At 38.4% G+C, this 9,021-nt stretch overlaps 1 protein-coding gene across 6 annotated transcripts in view; it reads right to left on the reverse strand.

Annotated features, from left to right (window-relative positions):
- The window catches only part of LOC113051858 (protein MRVI1-like), a 32,804-nt gene extending 30,183 nt beyond the window's left edge, over window positions 1-2,621 (reverse strand). For 3 of the 6 annotated variants that reach the window (XM_026216007.1, XM_026216009.1, XM_026216006.1), the window contains exon 1: window positions 1,249-1,621. The gene's annotated coding sequence lies outside the window, so the exon portion shown is untranslated. Of the gene's footprint in view, window positions 1-1,248; window positions 1,625-2,577 lie in introns of those variants that run through there. The other 3 variants (XM_026216008.1, XM_026216011.1, XM_026216010.1) reach the window with 3 other exon arrangements.
- Window positions 2,622-9,021: the final 6,400 nt, after the last annotated feature.

Consider the following 9,021-nt stretch of genomic DNA (forward strand, 5'->3'; position numbering starts at 1 on the left):
AACACAGATACAGTAATTTGGTTGTGTGAAAAAGGAAGTGGTTTCTATACAGTCATTGTAAAAGAGACAACAGGAAATGGAGGGAGTGTTCGAGAAACTGGCAATTCAGGTGAGCATCATCAAAAACATGTCATGAGCTGGTGAAACTCATTTTCTTCATCCTTTCAGTACACGAAAGAAAAGTATCAACTGATAAAGCCCATATGCAAGACACAATATGTCAGCACTACAACATAACTTGAAAAAGATGTTGAAGAAAACAATTTCACATACAACGTGGTGCAAAAGTATGAGAGCACTAGTTGAAATTAGACCTGAAACAATATTTTCAAAGGGACCAAAATCATCACGGCATATTCAATTCAATATTATTCATGGTATTGTTAAAAAGTGTTAAAAATGTGTTTAAACAGTACTGATACTCGTTTTTTAATCATTACAATGATATTGAAAAACAACAAACAAATAAAATTAGCAGAACTATGCACTTTTTGTAATATAATCTGTGTTGGATGGATTTTAAATGAAAAAAAAAAAATCAGTTGAGTGACAGTGATGTTAAATGTTCAATTAAAGTTTGGTCAAAAGGATTTATAAAATGAGTGCATTTGGATTTTCTTGGATAAACTTTTACTTTTTTTTTTATCTGAATTATCAGCATGACTATTTGAGTAAAGTTGAATGGATTTTTTTTGTTTGTTTTTTTTGAGTGTGATATAGACTAGGTATAAACAGCTGTGAAATTCAAGTTGCCTTTTTTATGGGTTTTATTCTTGCTTTACTGACAACAGCATGCGATCTGGCATGAATGCCACAAAGTTGTGTCAAATGTGATGATCATGCTGTCCAGCGTGATTTGAGCATCATCCAGAGAGCATCTTGAGCTTGAATAGAAACAAGAACGTCTGACTCTCTGTCACATGATCAATGTCACAATTATGCTTATTCGATTAGCAATCTAGAAATAGTGCAGGAACTAAAACTTTATATCCAGGATTGAATTAGATGATGTTCGATTCCCAGATTTTAAATATGGTCTCAGACTTTCGAACACCACCGTATCCATGTCACCTGAATGCTGCTCCTGAACAGAATGTGTGTAGCATACATTTTTTACATCATACACAAAACAACGTCACACCTCCTTGGAAACCATGTTGTGTACTTCTTTCTGGAAGTGTCCGCTGCAAGCTCTTGTCTCAAGAGAATAAATCAATCCATGCAAAGAAAAACTTGCTGAAACTCTACCTGTTTGGCCAACAAGGATGAAAGATGCTCTCTCAACAGCCCACTATTTCCTTCATAGCTCTCTTTGTATTTGTGCTGTTGATATTTTTTCTCAAAGCTCCACAATCTTCAGCGTCCTCTCTCTTTTCCTCTCCCTGACTTTTTTCCCTGCACTAGCCTCCCTGTGACTCCTGGGAGCTTTGACCATTTAAGGAGAAGCCTTCTCGTGTGTCTCCGGGCCGTTACTGCTGTGTGTGTGTGTGTGTGTGTGCAGTTTCTGCCTGATGCTTCAATGAGTCTGTCCTCCTCAGGCTGTATGTTTTGGAACTCTGCCTCTTTTTGAATTAGATTTAGTTACTAAAATGTTCTGGAATTTTATGAAACGGGTTTCTTTTCAGCACACTGTTAATGACAGCAATCTACTTTCTTTCCACTTTATATATTACTAATGAACACACATGCACAAGTTTAACAAGAAGCATCCAAACTGCAGCAAAAACAGGCCACTGTAGAGGAAGTGATGAGTTTTTTTTTTTTTTTTTTTGTCTGAATATGCAAATTCTGTGTGACATCTGAACTGTCTTCTTTAAAACAGCTGCTAAACATATATAGGCTCAGTGCTTTAAAGGATTAGTTCACCCAAAAATTTCTCACACTTAGGCCATCCAATATGTAGATGCATTTGATTCTTCATTGAAACAGATTTGGATAAATTTAGCATTACTTGCTCTCCATTGGATCCACTGCAGTGACTAGGTCCATCAGAATGAGAGTTTAATGATGACTTAAAATGATTTAAAATAAGACAAAACATGGTTTTAAACAACTAACACGTAAACCTTGAAGAACATTTAGTTATTAAAACAGATAGAGATTTCTGTTTGCTAAGTCAAAATAGGCCTGTGTAATATACTGGTCACTATATATCGCTTGGTTATTTTATTTAATGTCTCTGACAGGCAAAAAAGCATTAGCTCACCTATATGCGGCATGATTTTAGATAGCATTTAGACATCATTTGTACACTGCACAAATGTGCGGAGGAAGTTATATGTCAAAGTTTAATAAACAGTGATGTCTGTCTTAGCAATGACACAAAACTGATGGCACAAAAAGACAAGCAACCTGCTTTCGAGACGCTATCGATATTTCAATATTCGGCGTAAAAAAACATGGTCAAAATTTAAATGACAATAATGAAAAAAAGAAAGAAATCTCTATATATATATATATATATATATATATATATATATATATATATATATATATATATATATATATATATATATATATATATATATATATATATATATATATTAATGAATGAAATTAATATAAAGAGCTTTTTACCTTCTTGCTGTGGTCCTCTGCTCGCGTGCACAGAAGCCAGCCACCTGTTTGAAAGCAGCAAGAGAGATCCAGGTTTATTTGCAAGTCATGGGTCTGTCATGCAAATGCACAAGTGTTATAATGCACATTAATAGTCAGCCATCTAACAGCATAACACACCAAAGGAAACATAGCGCTTGACTGACATCAGAGTTTTCAATAATTCTTTCAGACTCTCTCCCTCCCTCCCACACTGCCTCTATATCTAAGGGCAACAATAACCTGGCAACCATTTACATGAGGAGCTTGATCCTCTGGCTGAAAGCACTCGGCGAAGCACAGACTCATTGTTTCACTTCCTTTAAAAGCATGTATCAGTTGGACAGAGGTTGTAAAACGTTCAATGATGCTCTTCAAACAGCAATAATCTGTGTATAATACCATGAATTTAAATGCAAGTCCTGGTAAAAAAAAATAATAATAAATAACATTCCACATTAATTACATTAATTATTTATTACAGACTGTACAATGAGATTTAAATGAGCAGCTCAAATTGAGAACCAGACACAAGTGATACGCTGACGTTTCCTGTTATAGTGACTTCAACCAATGCATGATGACTTTGCTTTTGCTGGTAATGGACAAATTGATCTTATTTTATAATGTTGACCTTTAAAGTGTCTGTTCGATGGACAAATAAATGTCAATATGCAAGTATTTATGATCTGACCAAGACAAACTAAAAAGATCTTGCAAAAAAAGAGGAACTATAAAAATAATAATTAAAAAAATCAACTAGACCACAAGAGCTAAATCAAATGCAAATGTCCTCCCAGTTCTGCAGGGTGAAATAATCTGGTAAATGCTTTGCATTAACCCTCTCAGCCATAAAACTTCTCGAGAAACTCATTTGGTTCTGTGTATGTATTTCATGCTGCAATATTTGCAATTAAAAAAAAAAAAAAACTCGCACAAGCAACCTCTGAGACGCTAAACATAAGTTAATGAAGGCACTATAATTGTATTACTTTAAAATATAATGAAGTCAATTATTTTGGAAAATACTTAAAAGATCAATAGTCAATCATTTACTCACCCTCATTGTGTTCCAACCCTGTATTACTTTCTTTATTGTGTAGTGTTATCTAGACGAAAGTCAAGGCATACAGGATTGGAATTTCATTTTCAGTTCTGGCTAACACTTGATTTAAAGATTCACAATTCCACACAGGGTTTGATCTGAGGTGAGTGAAGAAACAAACACAACTGTTCAAAAGACTGGGGTCAGAAAGATTAAATTAATTTAAATCCAAATGTTATTCATAAAGGATGCATTAGATTGATCAAAATGTACTGTACAAAAAACATTTCAAATAAAAGCTGTTCTTTTGAACTTTATCAAAAATAAATAAATAAAAATACAGTTAAATCAAACAGCACAACATTATTTAATAGTAAAAACTATTTCTTGAGCACCAAATCAGTATTATAGAATGATTTCTTAAGTATCATGTGACAAAAAAAGACTTTAGTAATGGCTGCTGAAAATTCAACTTTGAATCACATAAAAATATATTACAATGTAATCCAGTTATTTTAAATTGCAATAATATTTCACACGTTATATATTAATTAATAATATTTATTATTACTGTGTATGTATTTATTATCAACCTGGTATTCATTCTTTTAGAAACATTCTTACCAACCCCAAACTTTTGAATGGTAGTGTATTCTTTAACTGTCAGCAACTATTTACAATGAAGTCAGGTTTATCAGGTAAGATTGTTATATGTAATTGTCCTCTTTTGCTGAGAAAGTGTGACTAAACCTTTTTTAAACACTATACATGTACATAATGTTATCTCTATTAAACAGCTATAGACTTCAGCCATAAAATACAAAGCATCTGAGAGACAGGCTGCATGGTTAGTCATATTATTGCGTGTCTGTTTCAATTACTTCGGACTACTTATTTGATAAGCAAATGCAAGACTTTTTGTCATACATGAAATAAGCAGATAGAAAAAGATTGCACACATCTGCTGTTGTGTAGTGAGCAAACAGACACAGCAATTTATGCTTTTACACAAAGTCTACACTTATCACATGATTCATGCGATTAAGACCCTATACTGCACATGTGAACTGAGATTCTCTATTTACTTCAGCTCTATAAACAGCCCATGATACAGCTGCACTTGGGCCAAAGCCACAGAGCTCCCTACAGACACAGCCGGAAGAAGGTTACACCATGAGAGAACACACACAGAAATACTGCACACAGTGACATAAAAACATACACATTATAAAGAAACACACATTCACTGTTTCATTAAAAAGCAGATAACCATTGTGTACACTTTACATAATGATAAATAAAACTAATAATAAAATTAATACAGTACTTGATAACATGAAGGGTGATTTTTTTTCTTTTTTTTATTAATTATATATATATATTTTTACAATAATTTCTGTTTTACAAACAGTCTTATTTTAGGATTATATATATATATATATATATATATATATATATATATATATATATATATATATATATATATATATATATATATATATATATATATATATATATATTCATTGATATTTTGAATTAGCATGTATTTTTGTTTACAATTAAATTTTAGCTTATGTTTCAGTAATTTTATGTGCTTTATAATTTATTTTCTATATATATAATAAATTATGCTGACTGTATGCTATGTGCGCTTATTATTATTATTATTTATTTTATTTTTGCTGCAAAATATTTTTGTGTAAACCAAAATACTCATTTAAAAGTAAAATAAAATAAACTTTTATTCAGGAAGCATGCATAAAGCAAAACTAACAATAAAGACATATAACGTTAGGAATTTTTTATAAGCTGTTCACTGAAACTTCTATTCATCAAAGAATTAACGTAAGAAAAAAACATCTAATTCTCTAAGTGAAGGAATTAAATCTGGTGTTTTATATTCAGACTTGTCTGATCATTATCCCATATTTCATTATCCTGTAATTAGGTTTAACAGGGTTAAACTATCAAAATAAATACAGCAAAAGAATTATAAGTTAAATATTTAAAGGTTTAATTTCTAGTACCTCTTGTGATGATCTGTAAAAGGAATAAGATGCTGACAGAGCATATCAACAATCTATGACTGTTATTAGTTCAAGTTTTAATAAATGCTTTCCAGTTAGTAGTTCTGTGAAGAAATTCAGTCATAAATCTTGATTTACAGCTATCCTACGAAAAATATTGAGGACAAAGAACTTTGCAGAAAATATGTTCCAAATCCTACTCCTCTCATCTATGGTTTTAATAAATCTTACAGAGATAAATATCATCATTCTAGTTGATTATTACGGATCACTCGGGAAGCTGAGGAGTAACAGATGAAGTTGTTTAAAAGACACAAGCAGAGGAGCAGGTATAGTGAGGAGTGAATGGGAGTCTTGGATCCGTGCAGGTAAGGCTGTGACTTCTTGGAGGGAACGTTGAACCACACACACGCATTTCTGGGAAACTGGGTCCTTCGGAGAGAATCTCTGGAGAGAGTAGAAGCCGAGTTAGTCCTTATAGTAAGCATACAGGAATGATCTTGTCGTGAACGTGACCGGACAAAGACCTGAGTGCGTGTGTGTGGCTTTTATGGTGCAGCGCTGATGAGTGGGTGATGAGGAACAGGTGGAGGTGATCTAATACTAATCTAATAGGTGGAGGTATTCCAGTTGCCCACCACGCCGCCGGGAGTCCAGGATGTCCTTGACTATATAGGCTGCACCGTCATCCAGGAGGAGAGGAGGGGGGCTTCCGTCTCGCCAGGTTCTATGGAGGGAGAAACAGAAGGATGGTGAGGTTTAAGGAGTGACACATGGAATGTGAGGTGAATCCGATACTCAGGAGGGAGCTGGAGTCTATATGTGACCGGATTTATCTGCTGGGTGATGGTGAATGGGCCAATGAATCTGGGACTGAGCTTGCGGCAGGGTAGACGCAGGCGGATGTCCCGGGTGGACAGCCAGACCTTCTGACCGGGTTGGTATTGGGGAGCCTCGGACTGGCAAAGGTCGGCTGTCATCCTGCAGCTGCGAAGTGCCCGCTGTAGCTGGTGATGAGCCACGTCCCAGACCCTCTCGCTCTCCCAGAACCAGTAGTCGACGGCGGGAACATCCGAGGACTCTCCTGACCAGGGGAACTGAGGAGGTTGGTAGCCGAGTACGCACTGGAAGGGGGTGAGTCCGGTGGTGGGTTGATGGAGGGAGTTTTGTGCGTACTCTGCCCACCCCAGGAATTGGTTCCAGGAGTTCTGGTGGCCGTGGCAGAAGGTACAGAGGAAGCGTCCAATATCCTGGACCTTCCTCTCCATCTGCCCATTTGACTGGGGGTGATAGCCGGAGGACAAGGCTGATGGCCACACCTAGGAGGGAATGGAATGCTCTCCACACCCGGGAGATGGACTGGGGGCCTCGATCCGACACGATATCTTCTGGGATACCGTAGTACCTGAAGACATGGTTGAACATCTATTCTGCCATTTCCATGGCAGTAGGTAGTCCCTTCAGAGGAAGAAGACGAAGGCTTTAGAAAATCTATCCACTATTAACAATATACATGTGTTATTGTCAGAGGGTGGAAGGTCCATTATGAAGTCCACCCCTAGGTGTGACCACGGGCGATTAGGAACAGGCAGAGGAAGGAGTTTGCCAGATGGTAGGTGTCGAGGACTATTGGCGCCGCTGGTACATCCACTCACGTACCTTCTGACATCCGAGGCCATGTTGGGCCACGAGAAGCATTCCCGTAGCAACGAGAGGGTTTCATTGACCCCCGGGTGACCAGTGCCAAGTGATGTATGCGTGGAGTGGATGAGTGGAGTGCCCCGTGTCCTGGTGGGCAACCCGGCAGGGTGTTGTTAGGAGGTTCGGCAGGAGGAAGAGTCTCAGCTGACCAGGTGATAGGAGTGACTATGATATCGTCCTGGAGGATGGGTTCTGGATTTTCCGATTTTTCCTCGGGAGCATAACATCTGGACAGAGCATCGGCCTTCACGTTCTTCACCCCTGGGCGGTAAGAGATGGTAAACTGGAAGCGGGTGAAGAGTAGCGCCCAGCGGGCCTGTCTGGGGTTGAGTCTCTTGGCTGCTCTAAGGTATTCCAGGTTCTTGTGGTCAGTGAGAACTTGAAATGGGTGTTTGGTTCCCTCTAGCCAATGTCTCCATTCCTCCAGGGCAAGTTTGATGGCTAGCAATTCCCGATTCCCCATGTCATAGTTTACCTCTACCGGGTTGAGTTTCCTGGAGAAGAAGGCACATGGATGGAGGCGGCTGGGATCCTCCTGCTGCTGGGAAAGGATCGCTCCCACTCCGGTGGTTGAGGTGTCCACTTCCACCACAAACGGTCGATCTGGGACCGGATTGTACTAGGAGTGGGGCAGTCATAAAGGCTTGCTTGAGGGCTTGGAAGGCTTCAGTGGCGGTTGGAGTCCAGGAGAGAGATTTGGGTTTCTGGGGGAGAAGGTTGGTAAGAGGGCTGGTGATTGTACTGAAATTGTGTATGAATCGTCTATAGAAATTGGCAAAGCCAAGGAATCGTTGCAGCTCCTTGATAGTGGTAGGAATGGGCCAGTCCCTGACTGCGCTCACCTTCCCCTCGTCCATCCAGATGCCACTGCGGTCAATGGTGTATCCAAGGAACTGCACTGAGAGCTAATGGAAGGAACACTTTTCGGCTTTGAGATACAGCTGGTAGTCCCTCAGGCGTTGCAAGAACTCCGCAACATGGCGCTGATGTTCTGCCAGGCTCCGGGAGTAAATCAGAATATCGTCAATGTAGACTAGGACGGACTTGTGAAGTAAATCCCGGAGGACCTCATGAATGAAATCCTGGAATACGGAGGGGGAGTTAACAAGCCCATACGGCATGACACAGTACTCATAGTGGCCAGTAGGGGGGATGAAGGCGATCTTCCACTCGTCCCCCTCACGTATCCGGATGAGGTTATACACGTCACATGCTTTAAACGTAAACATATAAACGTATCACAATGCGGCAAAAAAGACCACCTTCAATGCTTTCAAGCAGATGGCAGGGCTCCACTGAGTATATTCCAGAGTCGATGGAAAGGCTTGTGATGCTGCATCCATTACAGCCATGATTCTGCAATACAAGACTGAAAGAGGGAAAATGGGGCCCACAGTCTGGGGCCCTGATGTCCAGTCAGCATCTCTGAGGCCATAGCCACTGAAAACCAGAGAAAGAAAACTCAATAAACTTTGCTTTTCTGATATGTGCCCCTGGAGCACAGGGTTATATTTGTAGCAATAGCCAAAAAAAATAAAATAAAAAAAATAAAAAACATTGTAGGGGGCCAATATTTTCTTTTATGCCAAAAATCATTATGATATTAAGTAAAGATCATGTTCCATAAAGATATTTTGTAAATTTCCTACTGTA

This window comes from Carassius auratus, chromosome 32, assembly GCF_003368295.1.
Source record: "Carassius auratus strain Wakin chromosome 32, ASM336829v1, whole genome shotgun sequence".
Classification (NCBI taxonomy): Eukaryota; Metazoa; Chordata; class Actinopteri; order Cypriniformes; family Cyprinidae; genus Carassius; species Carassius auratus.